Below are 22087 nucleotides of genomic sequence, written 5' to 3'. Positions count from 1 at the left end.
AGCCTCCCTCTGTGGAGCTGCTGGGAGCGAGACTTTTGTCCCAGAGCTGGTTGCAAGGGCTGGGGTTTCTTTCCTGGGGGCTGGGCTGGGCTCCCGCCAACCTCTCCCGGCTCCAATCTCCCTGTTCTTGTCAGGGCCTCACCTTCTGTGCTGCCCGCTCGACTGTCTGTCGAATATCCTCAGGGAGAAATCCCATGAGTCCTACTTCCTTGCCCCATTGCTGAAACAGCTCGCTGGCAAAAAACTGCAGAAGAGAACGGACGAGGAGCTGATGAGGAAGGAGAGCGTGGCAGGGAGTGCCTGTCGCAAAGCTGGAGGGAGCCCCGGAGGAACTCACCAGGCAAAACACATGGGCACAGAGTCCTTGCTTCTCCAGCATGCACCCACAGACATCCGGGTCAGCCTCTGCCCGGCGACACAGCATGCATGCTGCGGGGGGAGAGAGCAAATGGCACCGGGGATGAGCAGCTCTGCGGGGCCGGGGCAAGCGTCCCTGAGGGATTGCCCGCAAGGGCCTCCTGTGTCCCTGCCTAGCTGGCTGATGGGCAGGGCTGGAGGCCTTGGAGAGGAAGGGGGCATTGCAGGCACGCGTGTCCCAGCAGGTGCCCACGGTTGGGGAGCTCCTGCCTCCCCCTGCCGCTGCTCTCGGCCCCACGCTGACCGCGCCGGCAACCCCTCTGCCAGGCTGCGGGAGGGATACGTTGCTCTCACCCTGCTCCATCGAGTCGGGGGCCTTCCGCTTCCTTGCAGACATGGCGCACGTCAACGGTGAGCGTTTGGAGAGACCCTGTCCCAGCGGCGCTGGGGGTCTCCTCCGGATGCTCCTCTGCTGACTCTGAGGGAGAAGCAGGATGGCGGGTGAGGGAGAAGCGAGACGCGGGCGAGCTGGCAGCACAGGCCCAGAGCCCCGAGGCGTGGGGCTCCCCTCCTCCCTCGGCAGCCCCGCGCGAGCCCCGTCCCTGCCCTGCCCTCTCCTCGCCTCACCAGGTCGCACTGACGCACGGCCCGAGCCCGGCGTTGCTTTCTGTGGGCTTGCCCCCGCGGGTCACAGTGGCCGCTGTGACATCTCCACCGCCCTTGGCCACCTGCCACCCATTGTGACACGGCCCCCGCCTCACAGGGGTGGGTGTGAAGTGCCGAGGTGGGGGCCCGAGCCCTCGGCACCCACGTAACCGGGGCGGCTGCTCCTGCAGCAAGTGCGGAGTCAAACGCCGGGTCCCCCGGGGCAGCCGTCGAGGGCGGCACTGTTGGCAGAAAGGTGCTGTTTGGGCAGTGCGACTCCAGGGCTCCAGCCCTGGCCAAGGGAAATCTCTGCTCCTGCCCCCGGCACGGGGAGCGCTGCCAGCAGCTCGCGGAAGGCGATCCTTCCTCTCTGCGCGGCACCGGTAAGGCTGCCTCTGCAGGACTGCCTCCGGTTCTGGGCTCCCCGGCACAGGGGACGGCAGCGACCTCGCAGCCTGGCCTGCAGGGCTCACACATCCCATCCGCTCGGACGCGGTGGGTGGCCGGGGCACAGCACAGGACCTCAGGACGGCGCCTAAATGTCGCAGGTGGCCCAACGTCTTTCTCCTGAACTCCTTAGCGCTTTGGTGACGTGCTGCCTCCGGAAGAAAAAGCAGCGGGACCGCAAGCTGGGGAGTCACGGCGGAAATGGCCTCTTCCCATGGCAATAAACTGCCTTTCCGAGTCAGTGTGAGCCTCTCCTTGGTGGGGTGGGAAGCCGCACGTGGCTGTGGGGCAGCTTTGGAGGCGGTGGGTGCGAGTGTTGGTCTGTTTGAGGGTAGAAAGGCTCTGCAGTGGGATCTGGACAGGCTGGATCGATGGGCCGAGGGTTGTCAAGCGTCGGAACAGGCTGCCCAGGGAAGCGGTTGAGTCAGCACCCCCGGAGGTATCTCAAAGACGTGTGGACGCGGCGCTTAGGGACATGGTTTAGTGGTGGCCTCGGTAGCGTTAGGTTAACGGTTGGGCTCGATGATCTTCAGGGTCTTTTCCAACCTCAATGATTCTATGATTCTAATTGCCGTTCAGTTATTGCTTGATCACCGTTTGATTACCATTTGATTTTCATTCAGCCATCGATCAACGAGCATTTGATCGTCGCTTAATCATTAATGAAACCCTTTTAGTTAACCCCACAACGATGACTTCTCTCAATAATTCGCCTGCGGCACCAGGACAAAAGCCAGACGGCGTCTCAGGCGCAACCAGCGTAGGCAAAAAGGAATGCGAAATCCAGGATTGGAGAGTCCAGGTCCAAAATGCCCTTCAGGACCAAGATAGACACCTGAAACCCCCAGGCGGCCTTCTACAATACGAGCTGGCTGACGCTGCTGAGAGTGACTAGAGGCTTCTTCCCAGGCTGCCTCCCTCAGCTCCTGCTTTTGGAGTGTCCTCAGCCGTCCGCTTCTACCAGCCACCTTCCAAGCCAAACTCCGGTGCTCAGGGCTTCCTCCTCACCAGGCTTTCTGAGGTTTTGCTCGGCCTGCCGACGCCAGGGCATTAGAGATCTCCGTTAGCTAGATGCACGCAGAGGTGAGCGGTGCCAGGGAACAAGCTCCTCCGTTCAGAGCGAGGCTGTGCGTGGCCACAGCTCTTTGGCCAGCTCCATTCGAGCTCCGTTGCCCGGGAGTGCCTCGGAGCTCCACATCGCAGTCCCCCTGAAGAGCACTACCTGTTCTGGCCATGTCTAGACCTCACGTCTTGCCAATCACAGCAGTCAAGAACAGAAGGACAAAGTGCTGCCACCGAGTTCTCTTTTGGACCCTCTGCACCGCCTTTCCTTCCTCATTGCCTCTTTGTTGGCAGAAGAGCCCATCAGGTGTCCCAGGTTCCCCTGCCTTCCTCAGAGAGGACAGCTGCTCCCTGCTTTAAGGAGTCAGCTTGCACCGTAAGAGCGCCGGTACTTTGCCTGAAGAGCAGAGGGCTGTTCAAATCTGGACAGCCACCCCACGGGATTTCCTTCGTGCTTTGGTCACCGTCATTCTTTGATTCAGCCTTCTCGCTCTCTGCGCCAGCTCCCACGGAGCTGTTCAGCAGTCACTCTGCAACCAAATCTCTTCTCCTGCCTGCACTAGAAAGGTACTTGCTGCTGGTCGCCAACAGGAGGGAAATCCTTTTGGACGACTGACACTTCCCAGGCCCCTTGTTACCCTCCCGTAGAGCACACGTGATTTTTTTGCTCTCGAGGGCGTATGACAGGACTCAAGCCCTCAGCAACAGGTACTGCTCTGACTCTCCTGAACTCTGTGAAGTCCTTGCCGGGTGTTTGCAATCTCTATTACAAAGGGTTTCTTGGCTTACACTGCAAGAAGGAAGCCTTCAGTTGGTACGGCAGCAATCACGTTGGGGAACAAGGCCCGCAACTGGGCAACGGGGAATGCCTTTTGGCTCCTGTAGCAACACAATCTACAGCAATCTTCATGTCACAAATACAGATGTGACACTGAACTTAACGTTCAGAGAAAAGCAGCTTTGCCGCTTTGCCACAATTCTCACTAAGCTAGGCAACGAGGATAGGAAATCGGTTATAGCCTTGTCCAGAAGGAAACAGAGTTGAAGCGTGTCAAAAATCGCTGGCGCCGGGGCACGTGATTTGGGGGGGCGAGCCGCGAGGGCCATGGCGCGTGGGCGGGCACAGCCCACTTTGGCAGGAGATGGGTGGCGGCGCCGACTGGGCCGTGCCGGGCCACCCTCCTGGGGGCGGGGGCAGAGACCCCCGGTCCCGGGCGTGGGTGTGAACTTCCCCCGGGGAAACTGAGCAGGCTGCGGGGCCAGCGAGGCCCGAAGCACACGGCCATGGCGCTGGGGAGCCGGCCAAGGCCAGCCCGCAAGGAGGGAGGTCTGGGGAAGGTGCTGCCAACCGTCAGTGGAGAAGACAACCGTCTGGGCCCAGCCGCTAACGCTGCCCCTCGAGAAAGGGAGAGGAGGAGGAAGGCGACACATGCGCGTGGCATCTCCCGCTGCAGTCATTAACGGCCACCTTTATTGTGCCGGCGGAGGGGGATCAGGGCCAGCACTCGGGGACGGCGCACGGCTGGTCCCGTGGCGGCGTTCGGGCCGGCTGTAAGGAGTTTGGGCCCGACGTTGCAAGTGGGAGCGCTCTCGCATCCGCGCGGGCCCAGGGGGGCTGGAGCGGCTGCTGCTCTGGAGCGCTGGCGAGCCGAAGGAGGGCCCCGATGGCAGCTGGCTGGCGGTGCTGGGGCTGCTGGTCTCGTGTGCCGCGGAGCTGTGGGACGGCCCCAGCGCGGCCTGGCTGGCGGTGCTGCTCCCAGCACTGGGTGCTGCTGTGCGGCTGCTCTCAGGGCATCCCGTGGGCCGGCTGTAGGGCTTTTGGGCCCGACGCTGCAACCGGGAGCGGTTTTGCGTGCGGTCGGGCCCAGGTGGGCTGGAGCGGCTGCTGCCCTGAAGCACTGGGGAGCCGTGGGATGGCCCTGATGCCGCATTGCTGGGGCTGCTGGTCTCTGGTGCCAGGGAGCCGTGGGACGGCCCTGATGCCGCCTGGCTGCGAGCGCTGGGGCTGGTGGTCTGCGGTGCTGGGGAGCCGCAGGAGGGCCCCGATGGCAGCTGGCTGGCGGTGCTGGGGCTGCTGGTGTCGGGTGCCGCAGAGCTGTGGGCCAGCCCCAGCGCGGCCTGGCTGGCGGTGCTGCTCCCAGCACTGGGTGCTGCTGATGTGCGGCTGCTCTCAGGGCATCCTGTGGGCCGGCTGTAGGGCTTTTGGGCCCGACGCTGCAACCTGGAGCGGTTTCGCGTGCGGTCAGGCCCAGGTGGGCGGGAGAGGCTGCTGCCCTGAAGCACTGGGGAGCCATGGGATGGCCCTGATGCCGCCTGGCTGCGAGCGCTGGGGCTGGTGGTCTGCGGTGCTGGCCAGCCGCAGGAGGACCCCGATGGCAGCTGGCTGGCAGCGTTGCGGCTGCTGGTGTCGGGTGCCGCGGAGCTGTGGGACAGCCCCAGCGCGGCCTGGCTGGCGGTGCTGCTCCCAGCACTGGGTGCTGCTGATGTGCGGCTGCTCTCAGGGCATCCCGTGGGACGGCTGTAGGGCTTTTGGGCCCGACGCTGCAACCGGGAGCGGTTTCGCGTGCGGTCGGGCCCAGGTGGGCGGGAGCGGCTGCTGCCCTGAAGCACTGGGGAGCCATGGGATGGCCCCAATGCCGCCAGGCTACCAGTGCTGGGGCTGCTGGTCTCCGTTGCTAGGGAGCCGTGGGATGGCCCTGATGCAACCTGGCTGCCAGTGCTGGGGCTGCTGGTCTCGGGGGCCAGGGAGCATTGGGATGGCCCCGATGCTGCCTGGCTGGTGGTGCTGGGGCTGCTGGGGCTGCTGGCCTCCGGAGCCGGAGATCCAAGAGACTGCCGTGATGCCGCCTGGCTGGTGGTGCCGGGGCTGCTGGTCTCGGGTGCCGGGGAGCTGTGGGATGGCCTCGATCCTGACTGGCTGGCAGTGCTGGGGCCGGTGAGCTCCGAGCTGTGACCGGAGGCTGTAAGGGGAGAAGCAGGAAGGTCAAGGGCACGGCCCCCCAGGCCCGGGGCAGGATAGGTGCCAGAGCGGTGCCCCCAGCCCTCCTGGAGCAGAGAGGCTCTGCCAAGCCCACCCTGGGCACCCGCGGCCAGGACTCGCCTGGGCCCTGGCCCCAGCCCAGGGGCACGCGGCTGCTTTGCCTCTTACCGGTGCCCAGGCCAGCACAGCTGTCGCACTCCCAGCTGGCCGTGCTGTTCCTCCAGTAGGAGCAGCGTCTGTGGGTGCCCTCGGCAGCGCAGGAGCAGCACAGGAGCAGTTGCCAGGGCCTGGGGAAGCACACGGGTTCATGGCTGTGAGGACAAAGTGACGGCAGCACGGGCTTGTCCGGCAGAGCTCTTGTTCTTCGTCCTGCCGCTTCGAGCCCTTGGCCAGACAGAGATCCCGTGCAGAGCCGCGGGGTGCAGCTTTGGCAACTCACCCCTCTTCCTCTGCCTGCTCCCTGCCTCCTGGGCAAAGGCACTCACGGGCATCGCAGCGCCTGTGCCTCTCATTTAGTGCTGCGTATGCACGGCTGTTCTCCCATGATGGCAGTCTGATGGAGAAAGGAGAAGTGAGGAGCCCCTGCTGCCCGGCAGGGCGTAAGGCAGATGCAGGGCATCCCTGCTCTTCCCCCCGCTGCCCTGTTTCCAACTCCTCCGTGAAGCGGAAGCCCAGACTCACGGGAGAGCGGAGGGCCAGGGCTGCAGGGGCAGGCCCTGGCAGGGCACAGCGCTTGCACCCTCCTGCCTCGTGAGCCGAGCACAAGGACACCAACCTGAAGGGGATTCGGATCCCCATGACGAGCATTTCCGAGAGGAAGAGATCCTTATCCCTACAGAGGGGGCACCGGAAGCAAGAGAAGCCAGCGCTCACAGCCTGTCCCTGCAGGAGTACCATAAGGAGCACGAGTTGAGGCCCTGGTGCTGCTGAGCGCCCGCCGTGCCCCGGGGGCGAGGGAGCGGCTCCTACCTGGATGCAGCCCCTGTGGAACCAGGCGTGTTGGCACGCTGGGCACACCATGGTGCCGTAGGACGTTCTGTCCTCCACAAGGTCCAGGCAGATGAGGCAGGTGGTGTTCTCCTCCGGAGCCGCCCCCACTGCCTGCTCTGGGCGGTGCTCCCAGCAGAAGGACCTGGGGGGAAGGGGAAAGGGACGGGCGAGGTGAGAAGTGCCGGGTCCTTCCCCGCCGGCGGCGAGGAGGGGAGAGGAGGTACCTGTACTGAGGAAAGAACTGGGTGACGCATCCACCCTCCACGGCACAGGGGAGATGGAAGCTGCGGTCGCAGCCCGTCTCCTGGCAGGCGATGGTGGCCCCGCTCTCGCCACAGACGAAGCAGTGCTGGAAAGAGCACAGCAGCCCCCATCAGCGGCAGCCTCGGCGCCCCCACAGGCAGCCCCACGCCTCCGGGCAGGGCGCAGGATGCGGCCGCTGCTGGGTCACACCGCGCAGATCTGCCTGGCGGACGAGGCTCCTGTGCTGGAGCCTCCCTCTGTGGAGCTGCTGGGAGCGAGACTTTTGTCCCAGAGCTGGTTGCAAGGGCTGGGGTTTCTTTCCTGGGGGCTGGGCTGGGCTCCCGCCAACCTCTCCCGGCTCCAATCTCCCTGTTCTTGTCAGGGCCTCACCTTCTGTGCTGCCCGCTCGACTGTCTGTCGAATATCCTCAGGGAGAAATCCCATGAGTCCTACTTCCTTGCCCCATTGCTGAAACAGCTCGCTGGCAAAAAACTGCAGAAGAGAACGGACGAGGAGCTGATGAGGAAGGAGAGCGTGGCAGGGAGTGCCTGTCGCAAAGCTGGAGGGAGCCCCGGAGGAACTCACCAGGCAAAACACATGGGCACAGAGTCCTTGCTTCTCCAGCATGCACCCACAGACATCCGGGTCAGCCTCTGCCCGGCGACACAGCATGCATGCTGCGGGGGGAGAGAGCAAATGGCACCGGGGATGAGCAGCTCTGCGGGGCCGGGGCAAGCGTCCCTGAGGGATTGCCCGCAAGGGCCTCCTGTGTCCCTGCCTAGCTGGCTGATGGGCAGGGCTGGAGGCCTTGGAGAGGAAGGGGGCATTGCAGGCACGCGTGTCCCAGCAGGTGCCCACGGTTGGGGAGCTCCTGCCTCCCCCTGCCGCTGCTCTCGGCCCCACGCTGACCGCGCCGGCAACCCCTCTGCCAGGCTGCGGGAGGGGTACGTTGCTCTCACCCTGCTCCATCGAGTCGGGGGCCTTCCGCTTCCTTGCAGACATGGCGCACGTCAACGGTGAGCGTTTGGAGAGACCCTGTCCCAGCGGCGCTGGGGGTCTCCTCCGGATGCTCCTCTGCTGACTCTGAGGGAGAAGCAGGATGGCGGGTGAGGGAGAAGCGAGACGCGGGCGAGCTGGCAGCACAGGCCCAGAGCCCCGAGGCGTGGGGCTCCCCTCCTCCCTCGGCAGCCCCGCGCGAGCCCCGTCCCTGCCCTGCCCTCTCCTCGCCTCACCAGGTCGCACTGACGCACGGCCCGAGCCCGGCGTTGCTTTCTGTGGGCTTGCCCCCGCGGGTCACAGTGGCCGCTGTGACATCTCCACCGCCCTTGGCCACCTGCCACCCATTGTGACACGGCCCCCGCCTCACAGGGGTGGGTGTGAAGTGCCGAGGTGGGGGCCCGAGCCCTCGGCACCCACGTAACCGGGGCGGCTGCTCCTGCAGCAAGTGCGGAGTCAAACGCCGGGTCCCCCGGGGCAGCCGTCGAGGGCGGCACTGTTGGCCGAAAGGTGCTGTTTGGGCAGTGCGACTCCAGGGCTCCAGCCCTGGCCAAGGGAAATCTCTGCTCCTGCCCCCGGCACGGGGAGCGCTGCCAGCAGCTCGCGGAAGGCGATCCTTCCTCTCTGCGCGGCACCGGTAAGGCTGCCTCTGCAGGACTGCCTCCGGTTCTGGGCTCCCCGGCACAGGGGACGGCAGCGACCTCGCAGCCTGGCCTGCAGGGCTCACACATCCCATCCGCTCGGACGCGGTGGGTGGCCGGGGCACAGCACAGGACCTCAGGACGGCGCCTAAATGTCGCAGGTGGCCCAACGTCTTTCTCCTGAACTCCTTAGCGCTTTGGTGACGTGCTGCCTCCGGAAGAAAAAGCAGCGGGACCGCAAGCTGGGGAGTCACGGCGGAAATGGCCTCTTCCCATGGCAATAAACTGCCTTTCCGAGTCAGTGTGAGCCTCTCCTTGGTGGGGTGGGAAGCCGCACGTGGCTGTGGGGCAGCTTTGGAGGCGGTGGGTGCGAGTGTTGGTCTGTTTGAGGGTAGAAAGGCTCTGCAGTGGGATCTGGACAGGCTGGATCGATGGGCCGAGGGTTGTCAAGCGTCGGAACAGGCTGCCCAGGGAAGCGGTTGAGTCAGCACCCCCGGAGGTATCTCAAAGACGTGTGGACGCGGCGCTTAGGGACATGGTTTAGTGGTGGCCTCGGTAGCGTTAGGTTAACGGTTGGGCTCGATGATCTTCAGGGTCTTTTCCAACCTCAATGATTCTATGATTCTAATTGCCGTTCAGTTATTGCTTGATCACCGTTTGATTACCATTTGATTTTCATTCAGCCATCGATCAACGAGCATTTGATCGTCGCTTAATCATTAATGAAACCCTTTTAGTTAACCCCACAACGATGACTTCTCTCAATAATTCGCCTGCGGCACCAGGACAAAAGCCAGACGGCGTCTCAGGCGCAACCAGCGTAGGCAAAAAGGAATGCGAAATCCAGGATTGGAGAGTCCAGGTCCAAAATGCCCTTCAGGACCAAGATAGACACCTGAAACCCCCAGGCGGCCTTCTACAATACGAGCTGGCTGACGCTGCTGAGAGTGACTAGAGGCTTCTTCCCAGGCTGCCTCCCTCAGCTCCTGCTTTTGGAGTGTCCTCAGCCGTCCGCTTCTACCAGCCACCTTCCAAGCCAAACTCCGGTGCTCAGGGCTTCCTCCTCACCAGGCTTTCTGAGGTTTTGCTCGGCCTGCCGACGCCAGGGCATTAGAGATCTCCGTTAGCTAGATGCACGCAGAGGTGAGCGGTGCCAGGGAACAAGCTCCTCCGTTCAGAGCGAGGCTGTGCGTGGCCACAGCTCTTTGGCCAGCTCCATTCGAGCTCCGTTGCCCGGGAGTGCCTCGGAGCTCCACATCGCAGTCCCCCTGAAGAGCACTACCTGTTCTGGCCATGTCTAGACCTCACGTCTTGCCAATCACAGCAGTCAAGAACAGAAGGACAAAGTGCTGCCACCGAGTTCTCTTTTGGACCCTCTGCACCGCCTTTCCTTCCTCATTGCCTCTTTGTTGGCAGAAGAGCCCATCAGGTGTCCCAGGTTCCCCTGCCTTCCTCAGAGAGGACAGCTGCTCCCTGCTTTAAGGAGTCAGCTTGCACCGTAAGAGCGCCGGTACTTTGCCTGAAGAGCAGAGGGCTGTTCAAATCTGGACAGCCACCCCACGGGATTTCCTTCGTGCTTTGGTCACCGTCATTCTTTGATTCAGCCTTCTCGCTCTCTGCGCCAGCTCCCACGGAGCTGTTCAGCAGTCACTCTGCAACCAAATCTCTTCTCCTGCCTGCACTAGAAAGGTACTTGCTGCTGGTCGCCAACAGGAGGGAAATCCTTTTGGACGACTGACACTTCCCAGGCCCCTTGTTACCCTCCCGTAGAGCACACGTGATTTTTTTGCTCTCGAGGGCGTATGACAGGACTCAAGCCCTCAGCAACAGGTACTGCTCTGACTCTCCTGAACTCTGTGAAGTCCTTGCCGGGTGTTTGCAATCTCTATTACAAAGGGTTTCTTGGCTTACACTGCAAGAAGGAAGCCTTCAGTTGGTACGGCAGCAATCACGTTGGGGAACAAGGCCCGCAACTGGGCAACGGGGAATGCCTTTTGGCTCCTGTAGCAACACAATCTACAGCAATCTTCATGTCACAAATACAGATGTGACACTGAACTTAACGTTCAGAGAAAAGCAGCTTTGCCGCTTTGCCACAATTCTCACTAAGCTAGGCAACGAGGATAGGAAATCGGTTATAGCCTTGTCCAGAAGGAAACAGAGTTGAAGCGTGTCAAAAATCGCTGGCGCCGGGGCACGTGATTTGGGGGGGCGAGCCGCGAGGGCCATGGCGCGTGGGCGGGCACAGCCCACTTTGGCAGGAGATGGGTGGCGGCGCCGACTGGGCCGTGCCGGGCCACCCTCCTGGGGGCGGGGGCAGAGACCCCCGGTCCCGGGCGTGGGTGTGAACTTCCCCCGGGGAAACTGAGCAGGCTGCGGGGCCAGCGAGGCCCGAAGCACACGGCCATGGCGCTGGGGAGCCGGCCAAGGCCAGCCCGCAAGGAGGGAGGTCTGGGGAAGGTGCTGCCAACCGTCAGTGGAGAAGACAACCGTCTGGGCCCAGCCGCTAACGCTGCCCCTCGAGAAAGGGAGAGGAGGAGGAAGGCGACACATGCGCGTGGCATCTCCCGCTGCAGTCATTAACGGCCACCTTTATTGTGCCGGCGGAGGGGGATCAGGGCCAGCACTCGGGGACGGCGCACGGCTGGTCCCGTGGCGGCGTTCGGGCCGGCTGTAAGGAGTTTGGGCCCGACGTTGCAAGTGGGAGCGCTCTCGCATCCGCGCGGGCCCAGGGGGGCTGGAGCGGCTGCTGCTCTGGAGCGCTGGCGAGCCGAAGGAGGGCCCCGATGGCAGCTGGCTGGCGGTGCTGGGGCTGCTGGTCTCGTGTGCCGCGGAGCTGTGGGACGGCCCCAGCGCGGCCTGGCTGGCGGTGCTGCTCCCAGCACTGGGTGCTGCTGTGCGGCTGCTCTCAGGGCATCCCGTGGGCCGGCTGTAGGGCTTTTGGGCCCGACGCTGCAACCGGGAGCGGTTTTGCGTGCGGTCGGGCCCAGGTGGGCTGGAGCGGCTGCTGCCCTGAAGCACTGGGGAGCCGTGGGATGGCCCTGATGCCGCATTGCTGGGGCTGCTGGTCTCTGGTGCCAGGGAGCCGTGGGACGGCCCTGATGCCGCCTGGCTGCGAGCGCTGGGGCTGGTGGTCTGCGGTGCTGGGGAGCCGCAGGAGGGCCCCGATGGCAGCTGGCTGGCGGTGCTGGGGCTGCTGGTGTCGGGTGCCGCAGAGCTGTGGGCCAGCCCCAGCGCGGCCTGGCTGGCGGTGCTGCTCCCAGCACTGGGTGCTGCTGATGTGCGGCTGCTCTCAGGGCATCCTGTGGGCCGGCTGTAGGGCTTTTGGGCCCGACGCTGCAACCGGGAGCGGTTTCGCGTGCGGTCAGGCCCAGGTGGGCGGGAGCGGCTGCTGCCCTGAAGCACTGGGGAGCCATGGGATGGCCCTGATGCCGCCTGGCTGCGAGCGCTGGGGCTGGTGGTCTGCGGTGCTGGGGAGCCGCAGGAGGACCCCGATGGCAGCTGGCTGGCAGCGTTGCGGCTGCTGGTGTCGGGTGCCGCGGAGCTGTGGGCCGGCCCCAGCGCGGCCTGGCTGGCGGTGCTGCTCCCAGCACTGGGTGCTGCTGATGTGCGGCTGCTCTCAGGGCATCCCGTGGGACGGCTGTAGGGCTTTTGGGCCCGACGCTGCAACCGGGAGCGGTTTCGCGTGCGGTCAGGCCCAGGTGGGCGGGAGCGGCTGCTGCCCTGAAGCACTGGGGAGCCATGGGATGGCCCCAATGCCGCCAGGCTACCAGTGCTGGGGCTGCTGGTCTCCGTTGCTAGGGAGCCGTGGGATGGCCCTGATGCAACCTGGCTGCCAGTGCTGGGGCTGCTGGTCTCGGGGGCCAGGGAGCATTGGGATGGCCCCGATGCTGCCTGGCTGGTGGTGCTGGGGCTGCTGGGGCTGCTGGCCTCCGGAGCCGGAGATCCAAGAGACTGCCGTGATGCCGCCTGGCTGGTGGTGCCGGGGCTGCTGGTCTCGGGTGCCGGGGAGCTGTGGGATGGCCTCGATCCTGACTGGCTGGCAGTGCTGGGGCCGGTGAGCTCCGAGCTGTGACCGGAGGCTGTAAGGGGAGAAGCAGGAAGGTCAAGGGCACGGCCCCCCAGGCCCGGGGCAGGATAGGTGCCAGAGCGGTGCCCCCAGCCCTCCTGGAGCAGAGAGGCTCTGCCAAGCCCACCCTGGGCACCCGCGGCCAGGACTCGCCTGGGCCCTGGCCCCAGCCCAGGGGCACGCGGCTGCTTTGCCTCTTACCGGTGCCCAGGCCAGCACAGCTGTCGCACTCCCAGCTGGCCGTGCTGTTCCTCCAGTAGGAGCAGCGTCTGTGGGTGCCCTCGGCAGCGCAGGAGCAGCACAGGAGCAGTTGCCAGGGCCTGGGGAAGCACACGGGTTCATGGCTGTGAGGACAAAGTGACGGCAGCACGGGCTTGTCCGGCAGAGCTCTTGTTCTTCGTCCTGCCGCTTCGAGCCCTTGGCCAGACAGAGATCCCGTGCAGAGCCGCGGGGTGCAGCTTTGGCAACTCACCCCTCTTCCTCTGCCTGCTCCCTGCCTCCTGGGCAAAGGCACTCACGGGCATCGCAGCGCCTGTGCCTCTCATTTAGTGCTGCGTATGCACGGCTGTTCTCCCATGATGGCAGTCTGATGGAGAAAGGAGAAGTGAGGAGCCCCTGCTGCCCGGCAGGGCGTAAGGCAGATGCAGGGCATCCCTGCTCTTCCCCCCGCTGCCCTGTTTCCAACTCCTCCGTGAAGCGGAAGCCCAGACTCACGGGAGAGCGGAGGGCCAGGGCTGCAGGGGCAGGCCCTGGCAGGGCACAGCGCTTGCACCCTCCTGCCTCGTGAGCCGAGCACAAGGACACCAACCTGAAGGGGATTCGGATCCCCATGACGAGCATTTCCGAGAGGAAGAGATCCTTATCCCTACAGAGGGGGCACCGGAAGCAAGAGAAGCCAGCGCTCACAGCCTGTCCCTGCAGGAGTACCATAAGGAGCACGAGTTGAGGCCCTGGTGCTGCTGAGCGCCCGCCGTGCCCCGGGGGCGAGGGAGCGGCTCCTACCTGGATGCAGCCCCTGTGGAACCAGGCGTGTTGGCACGCTGGGCACACCATGGTGCCGTAGGACGTTCTGTCCTCCACAAGGTCCAGGCAGATGAGGCAGGTGGTGTTCTCCTCCGGAGCCGCCCCCACTGCCTGCTCTGGGCGGTGCTCCCAGCAGAAGGACCTGGGGGGAAGGGGAAAGGGACGGGCGAGGTGAGAAGTGCCGGGTCCTTCCCCGCCGGCGGCGAGGAGGGGAGAGGAGGTACCTGTACTGAGGAAAGAACTGGGTGACGCATCCACCCTCCACGGCACAGGGGAGATGGAAGCTGCGGTCGCAGCCCGTCTCCTGGCAGGCGATGGTGGCCCCGCTCTCGCCACAGACGAAGCAGTGCTGGAAAGAGCACAGCAGCCCCCATCAGCGGCAGCCTCGGCGCCCCCACAGGCAGCCCCACGCCTCCGGGCAGGGCGCAGGATGCGGCCGCTGCTGGGTCACACCGCGCAGATCTGCCTGGCGGACGAGGCTCCTGTGCTGGAGCCTCCCTCTGTGGAGCTGCTGGGAGCGAGACTTTTGTCCCAGAGCTGGTTGCAAGGGCTGGGGTTTCTTTCCTGGGGGCTGGGCTGGGCTCCCGCCAACCTCTCCCGGCTCCAATCTCCCTGTTCTTGTCAGGGCCTCACCTTCTGTGCTGCCCGCTCGACTGTCTGTCGAATATCCTCAGGGAGAAATCCCATGAGTCCTACTTCCTTGCCCCATTGCTGAAACAGCTCGCTGGCAAAAAACTGCAGAAGAGAACGGACGAGGAGCTGATGAGGAAGGAGAGCGTGGCAGGGAGTGCCTGTCGCAAAGCTGGAGGGAGCCCCGGAGGAACTCACCAGGCAAAACACATGGGCACAGAGTCCTTGCTTCTCCAGCATGCACCCACAGACATCCGGGTCAGCCTCTGCCCGGCGACACAGCATGCATGCTGCGGGGGGAGAGAGCAAATGGCACCGGGGATGAGCAGCTCTGCGGGGCCGGGGCAAGCGTCCCTGAGGGATTGCCCGCAAGGGCCTCCTGTGTCCCTGCCTAGCTGGCTGATGGGCAGGGCTGGAGGCCTTGGAGAGGAAGGGGGCATTGCAGGCACGCGTGTCCCAGCAGGTGCCCACGGTTGGGGAGCTCCTGCCTCCCCCTGCCGCTGCTCTCGGCCCCACGCTGACCGCGCCGGCAACCCCTCTGCCAGGCTGCGGGAGGGGTACGTTGCTCTCACCCTGCTCCATCGAGTCGGGGGCCTTCCGCTTCCTTGCAGACATGGCGCACGTCAACGGTGAGCGTTTGGAGAGACCCTGTCCCAGCGGCGCTGGGGGTCTCCTCCGGATGCTCCTCTGCTGACTCTGAGGGAGAAGCAGGATGGCGGGTGAGGGAGAAGCGAGACGCGGGCGAGCTGGCAGCACAGGCCCAGAGCCCCGAGGCGTGGGGCTCCCCTCCTCCCTCGGCAGCCCCGCGCGAGCCCCGTCCCTGCCCTGCCCTCTCCTCGCCTCACCAGGTCGCACTGACGCACGGCCCGAGCCCGGCGTTGCTTTCTGTGGGCTTGCCCCCGCGGGTCACAGTGGCCGCTGTGACATCTCCACCGCCCTTGGCCACCTGCCACCCATTGTGACACGGCCCCCGCCTCACAGGGGTGGGTGTGAAGTGCCGAGGTGGGGGCCCGAGCCCTCGGCACCCACGTAACCGGGGCGGCTGCTCCTGCAGCAAGTGCGGAGTCAAACGCCGGGTCCCCCGGGGCAGCCGTCGAGGGCGGCACTGTTGGCCGAAAGGTGCTGTTTGGGCAGTGCGACTCCAGGGCTCCAGCCCTGGCCAAGGGAAATCTCTGCTCCTGCCCCCGGCACGGGGAGCGCTGCCAGCAGCTCGCGGAAGGCGATCCTTCCTCTCTGCGCGGCACCGGTAAGGCTGCCTCTGCAGGACTGCCTCCGGTTCTGGGCTCCCCGGCACAGGGGACGGCAGCGACCTCGCAGCCTGGCCTGCAGGGCTCACACATCCCATCCGCTCGGACGCGGTGGGTGGCCGGGGCACAGCACAGGACCTCAGGACGGCGCCTAAATGTCGCAGGTGGCCCAACGTCTTTCTCCTGAACTCCTTAGCGCTTTGGTGACGTGCTGCCTCCGGAAGAAAAAGCAGCGGGACCGCAAGCTGGGGAGTCACGGCGGAAATGGCCTCTTCCCATGGCAATAAACTGCCTTTCCGAGTCAGTGTGAGCCTCTCCTTGGTGGGGTGGGAAGCCGCACGTGGCTGTGGGGCAGCTTTGGAGGCGGTGGGTGCGAGTGTTGGTCTGTTTGAGGGTAGAAAGGCTCTGCAGTGGGATCTGGACAGGCTGGATCGATGGGCCGAGGGTTGTCAAGCGTCGGAACAGGCTGCCCAGGGAAGCGGTTGAGTCAGCACCCCCGGAGGTATCTCAAAGACGTGTGGACGCGGCGCTTAGGGACATGGTTTAGTGGTGGCCTCGGTAGCGTTAGGTTAACGGTTGGGCTCGATGATCTTCAGGGTCTTTTCCAACCTCAATGATTCTATGATTCTAATTGCCGTTCAGTTATTGCTTGATCACCGTTTGATTACCATTTGATTTTCATTCAGCCATCGATCAACGAGCATTTGATCGTCGCTTAATCATTAATGAAACCCTTTTAGTTAACCCCACAACGATGACTTCTCTCAATAATTCGCCTGCGGCACCAGGACAAAAGCCAGACGGCGTCTCAGGCGCAACCAGCGTAGGCAAAAAGGAATGCGAAATCCAGGATTGGAGAGTCCAGGTCCAAAATGCCCTTCAGGACCAAGATAGACACCTGAAACCCCCAGGCGGCCTTCTACAATACGAGCTGGCTGACGCTGCTGAGAGTGACTAGAGGCTTCTTCCCAGGCTGCCTCCCTCAGCTCCTGCTTTTGGAGTGTCCTCAGCCGTCCGCTTCTACCAGCCACCTTCCAAGCCAAACTCCGGTGCTCAGGGCTTCCTCCTCACCAGGCTTTCTGAGGTTTTGCTCGGCCTGCCGACGCCAGGGCATTAGAGATCTCCGTTAGCTAGATGCACGCAGAGGTGAGCGGTGCCAGGGAACAAGCTCCTCCGTTCAGAGCGAGGCTGTGCGTGGCCACAGCTCTTTGGCCAGCTCCATTCGAGCTCCGTTGCCCGGGAGTGCCTCGGAGCTCCACATCGCAGTCCCCCTGAAGAGCACTACCTGTTCTGGCCATGTCTAGACCTCACGTCTTGCCAATCACAGCAGTCAAGAACAGAAGGACAAAGTGCTGCCACCGAGTTCTCTTTTGGACCCTCTGCACCGCCTTTCCTTCCTCATTGCCTCTTTGTTGGCAGAAGAGCCCATCAGGTGTCCCAGGTTCCCCTGCCTTCCTCAGAGAGGACAGCTGCTCCCTGCTTTAAGGAGTCAGCTTGCACCGTAAGAGCGCCGGTACTTTGCCTGAAGAGCAGAGGGCTGTTCAAATCTGGACAGCCACCCCACGGGATTTCCTTCGTGCTTTGGTCACCGTCATTCTTTGATTCAGCCTTCTCGCTCTCTGCGCCAGCTCCCACGGAGCTGTTCAGCAGTCACTCTGCAACCAAATCTCTTCTCCTGCCTGCACTAGAAAGGTACTTGCTGCTGGTCGCCAACAGGAGGGAAATCCTTTTGGACGACTGACACTTCCCAGGCCCCTTGTTACCCTCCCGTAGAGCACACGTGATTTTTTTGCTCTCGAGGGCGTATGACAGGACTCAAGCCCTCAGCAACAGGTACTGCTCTGACTCTCCTGAACTCTGTGAAGTCCTTGCCGGGTGTTTGCAATCTCTATTACAAAGGGTTTCTTGGCTTACACTGCAAGAAGGAAGCCTTCAGTTGGTACGGCAGCAATCACGTTGGGGAACAAGGCCCGCAACTGGGCAACGGGGAATGCCTTTTGGCTCCTGTAGCAACACAATCTACAGCAATCTTCATGTCACAAATACAGATGTGACACTGAACTTAACGTTCAGAGAAAAGCAGCTTTGCCGCTTTGCCACAATTCTCACTAAGCTAGGCAACTTAGAGGATAGGAAGTCGGTTATAGCCTTGTCCAGAAGGAAACAGAGTTGAAGCGTGTCAAAAATCGCTGGCGCCGGGGCACGTGATTTGGGGGGGCGAGCCGCGAGGGCCATGGCGCGTGGGCGGGCACAGCCCACTTTGGCAGGAGATGGGTGGCGGCGCCGACTGGGCCGTGCCGGGCCACCCTCCTGGGGGCGGGGGCAGAGACCCCCGGTCCCGGGCGTGGGTGTGAACTTCCCCCGGGGAAACTGAGCAGGCTGCGGGGCCAGCGAGGCCCGAAGCACACGGCCATGGCGCTGGGGAGCCGGCCAAGGCCAGCCCGCAAGGAGGGAGGTCTGGGGAAGGTGCTGCCAACCGTCAGTGGAGAAGACAACCGTCTGGGCCCAGCCGCTAACGCTGCCCCTCGAGAAGGGAGAGGAGGAGGAAGGCGACACATGCGCGTGGCATCTCCCGCTGCAGTCATTAACGGCCACCTTTATTGTGCCGGCGGAGGGGGATCAGGGCCAGCACTCGGGGACGGCGCACGGCTGGTCCCGTGGCGGCGTTCGGGCCGGCTGTAAGGAGTTTGGGCCCGACGTTGCAAGTGGGAGCGCTCTCGCATCCGCGCGGGCCCAGGGGGGCTGGAGCGGCTGCTGCTCTGGAGCGCTGGAGAGCCGAAGGAGGGCCCCGATGGCAGCTGGCTGGCGGTGCTGGGGCTGCTGGTCTCGTGTGCCGCGGAGCTGTGGGACGGCCCCAGCGCGGCCTGGCTGGCGGTGCTGCTCCCAGCACTGGGTGCTGCTGTGCGGCTGCTCTCAGGGCATCCCGTGGGCCGGCTGTAGGGCTTTTGGGCCCGACGCTGCAACCGGGAGCGGTTTTGCGTGCGGTCGGGCCCAGGTGGGCTGGAGCGGCTGCTGCCCTGAAGCACTGGGGAGCCGTGGGATGGCCCTGATGCCGCATTGCTGGGGCTGCTGGTCTCTGGTGCCAGGGAGCCGTGGGACGGCCCTGATGCCGCCTGGCTGCGAGCGCTGGGGCTGGTGGTCTGCGGTGCTGGGGAGCCGCAGGAGGGCCCCGATGGCAGCTGGCTGGCGGTGCTGGGGCTGCTGGTGTCGGGTGCCGCAGAGCTGTGGGCCAGCCCCAGCGCGGCCTGGCTGGCGGTGCTGCTCCCAGCACTGGGTGCTGCTGATGTGCGGCTGCTCTCAGGGCATCCTGTGGGCCGGCTGTAGGGCTTTTGGGCCCGACGCTGCAACCGGGAGCGGTTTCGCGTGCGGTCAGGCCCAGGTGGGCGGGAGCGGCTGCTGCCCTGAAGCACTGGGGAGCCATGGGATGGCCCTGATGCCGCCTGGCTGCGAGCGCTGGGGCTGGTGGTCTGCGGTGCTGGGAGCCGCAGGAGGACCCCGATGGCAGCTGGCTGGCAGCGTTGCGGCTGCTGGTGTCGGGTGCCGCGGAGCTGTGGGCCGGCCCCAGCGCGGCCTGGCTGGCGGTGCTGCTCCCAGCACTGGGTGCTGCTGATGTGCGGCTGCTCTCAGGGCATCCCGTGGGACGGCTGTAGGGCTTTTGGGCCCGACGCTGCAACCGGGAGCGGTTTCGCGTGCGGTCGGGCCCAGGTGGGCGGGAGCGGCTGCTGCCCTGAAGCACTGGGGAGCCATGGGATGGCCCCAATGCCGCCAGGCTACCAGTGCTGGGGCTGCTGGTCTCCGTTGCTAGGGAGCCGTGGGATGGCCCTGATGCCACCTGGCTGCCAGTGCTGGGGCTGCTGGTCTCGGGGGCCAGGGAGCATTGGGATGGCCCCGATGCTGCCTGGCTGGTGGTGCTGGGGCTGCTGGGGCTGCTGGCCTCCGGAGCCGGAGATCCAAGAGACTGCCGTGATGCCGCCTGGCTGGTGGTGCCGGGGCTGCTGGTCTCGGGTGCCGGGGAGCTGTGGGATGGCCTCGATCCTGACTGGCTGGCAGTGCTGGGGCCGGTGAGCTCCGAGCTGTGACCGGAGGCTGTAAGGGGAGAAGCAGGAAGGTCAAGGGCACGGCCCCCCAGGCCCGGGGCAGGATAGGTGCCAGAGCGGTGCCCCCAGCCCTCCTGGAGCAGAGAGGCTCTGCCAAGCCCACCCTGGGCACCCGCGGCCAGGACTCGCCTGGGCCCTGGCCCCAGCCCAGGGGCACGCGGCTGCTTTGCCTCTTACCGGTGCCCAGGCCAGCACAGCTGTCGCACTCCCAGCTGGCCGTGCTGTTCCTCCAGTAGGAGCAGCGTCTGTGGGTGCCCTCGGCAGCGCAGGAGCAGCACAGGAGCAGTTGCCAGGGCCTGGGGAAGCACACGGGTTCATGGCTGTGAGGACAAAGTGACGGCAGCACGGGCTTGTCCGGCAGAGCTCTTGTTCTTCGTCCTGCCGCTTCGAGCCCTTGGCCAGACAGAGATCCCGTGCAGAGCCGCGGGGTGCAGCTTTGGCAACTCACCCCTCTTCCTCTGCCTGCTCCCTGCCTCCTGGGCAAAGGCACTCACGGGCATCGCAGCGCCTGTGCCTCTCATTTAGTGCTGCGTATGCACGGCTGTTCTCCCATGATGGCAGTCTGATGGAGAAAGGAGAAGTGAGGAGCCCCTGCTGCCCGGCAGGGCGTAAGGCAGATGCAGGGCATCCCTGCTCTTCCCCCCGCTGCCCTGTTTCCAACTCCTCCGTGAAGCGGAAGCCCAGACTCACGGGAGAGCGGAGGGGCCAGGGCTGCAGGGGCAGGCCCTGGCAGGGCACAGCGCTTGCACCCTCCTGCCTCGTGAGCCGAGCACAAGGACACCAACCTGAAGGGGATTCGGATCCCCATGACGAGCATTTCCGAGAGGAAGAGATCCTTATCCCTACAGAGGGGGCACCGGAAGCAAGAGAAGCCAGCGCTCACAGCCTGTCCCTGCAGGAGTACCATAAGGAGCACGAGTTGAGGCCCTGGTGCTGCTGAGCGCCCGCCGTGCCCCGGGGGCGAGGGAGCGGCTCCTACCTGGATGCAGCCCCTGTGGAACCAGGCGTGTTGGCACGCTGGGCACACCATGGTGCCGTAGGACGTTCTGTCCTCCACAAGGTCCAGGCAGATGAGGCAGGTGGTGTTCTCCTCCGGAGCCGCCCCCACTGCCTGCTCTGGGCGGTGCTCCCAGCAGAAGGACCTGGGGGGAAGGGGAAAGGGACGGGCGAGGTGAGAAGTGCCGGGTCCTTCCCCGCCGGCGGCGAGGAGGGGAGAGGAGGTACCTGTACTGAGGAAAGAACTGGGTGACGCATCCACCCTCCACGGCACAGGGGAGATGGAAGCTGCGGTCGCAGCCCGTCTCCTGGCAGGCGATGGTGGCCCCGCTCTCGCCACAGACGAAGCAGTGCTGGAAAGAGCACAGCAGCCCCCATCAGCGGCAGCCTCGGCGCCCCCACAGGCAGCCCCACGCCTCCGGGCAGGGCGCAGGATGCGGCCGCTGCTGGGTCACACCGCGCAGATCTGCCTGGCGGACGAGGCTCCTGTGCTGGAGCCTCCCTCTGTGGAGCTGCTGGGAGCGAGACTTTTGTCCCAGAGCTGGTTGCAAGGGCTGGGGTTTCTTTCCTGGGGGCTGGGCTGGGCTCCCGCCAACCTCTCCCGGCTCCAATCTCCCTGTTCTTGTCAGGGCCTCACCTTCTGTGCTGCCCGCTCGACTGTCTGTCGAATATCCTCAGGGAGAAATCCCATGAGTCCTACTTCCTTGCCCCATTGCTGAAACAGCTCGCTGGCAAAAAACTGCAGAAGAGAACGGACGAGGAGCTGATGAGGAAGGAGAGCGTGGCAGGGAGTGCCTGTCGCAAAGCTGGAGGGAGCCCCGGAGGAACTCACCAGGCAAAAACACATGGGCACAGAGTCCTTGCTTCTCCAGCATGCACCCACAGACATCCGGGTCAGCCTCTGCCCGGCGACACAGCATGCATGCTGCGGGGGGAGAGAGCAAATGGCACCGGGGATGAGCAGCTCTGCGGGGCCGGGGCAAGCGTCCCTGAGGGATTGCCCGCAAGGGCCTCCTGTGTCCCTGCCTAGCTGGCTGATGGGCAGGGCTGGAGGCCTTGGAGAGGAAGGGGGCATTGCAGGCACGCGTGTCCCAGCAGGTGCCCACGGTTGGGGAGCTCCTGCCTCCCCCTGCCGCTGCTCTCGGCCCCACGCTGACCGCGCCGGCAACCCCTCTGCCAGGCTGCGGGAGGGGTACGTTGCTCTCACCCTGCTCCATCGAGTCGGGGGCCTTCCGCTTCCTTGCAGACATGGCGCACGTCAACGGTGAGCGTTTGGAGAGACCCTGTCCCAGCGGCGCTGGGGGTCTCCTCCGGATGCTCCTCTGCTGACTCTGAGGGAGAAGCAGGATGGCGGGTGAGGGAGAAGCGAGACGCGGGCGAGCTGGCAGCACAGGCCCAGAGCCCCGAGGCGTGGGGCTCCCCTCCTCCCTCGGCAGCCCCGCGCGAGCCCCGTCCCTGCCCTGCCCTCTCCTCGCCTCACCAGGTCGCACTGACGCACGGCCCGAGCCCGGCGTTGCTTTCTGTGGGCTTGCCCCCGCGGGTCACAGTGGCCGCTGTGACATCTCCACCGCCCTTGGCCACCTGCCACCCATTGTGACACGGCCCCCGCCTCACAGGGGTGGGTGTGAAGTGCCGAGGTGGGGGCCCGAGCCCTCGGCACCCAC

The 22087-nt window shown here is 64.8% G+C and overlaps 3 pseudogenes; all 3 read right to left on the bottom strand.

Moving 5' to 3' along the window:
• Positions 1 to 707: 707 nt before the first annotated feature.
• LOC142596973 (E3 ubiquitin-protein ligase PHF7-like) lies at positions 708 to 6851 on the bottom strand (annotated as a pseudogene).
• Positions 6852 to 7679: 828 nt separating this feature from the next.
• LOC142596972 (E3 ubiquitin-protein ligase PHF7-like) lies at positions 7680 to 13823 on the bottom strand (annotated as a pseudogene).
• Positions 13824 to 14651: 828 nt separating this feature from the next.
• LOC142596971 (E3 ubiquitin-protein ligase PHF7-like) lies at positions 14652 to 21754 on the bottom strand (annotated as a pseudogene).
• Positions 21755 to 22087: the final 333 nt, after the last annotated feature.

The sequence above is a fragment of the Pelecanus crispus genome, unplaced genomic scaffold (assembly GCF_030463565.1).
Source record: "Pelecanus crispus isolate bPelCri1 unplaced genomic scaffold, bPelCri1.pri SCAFFOLD_307, whole genome shotgun sequence".
Taxonomy (NCBI): Eukaryota; Metazoa; Chordata; class Aves; order Pelecaniformes; family Pelecanidae; genus Pelecanus; species Pelecanus crispus.
This window is presented reverse-complemented; position numbering and strand designations above follow the sequence as displayed.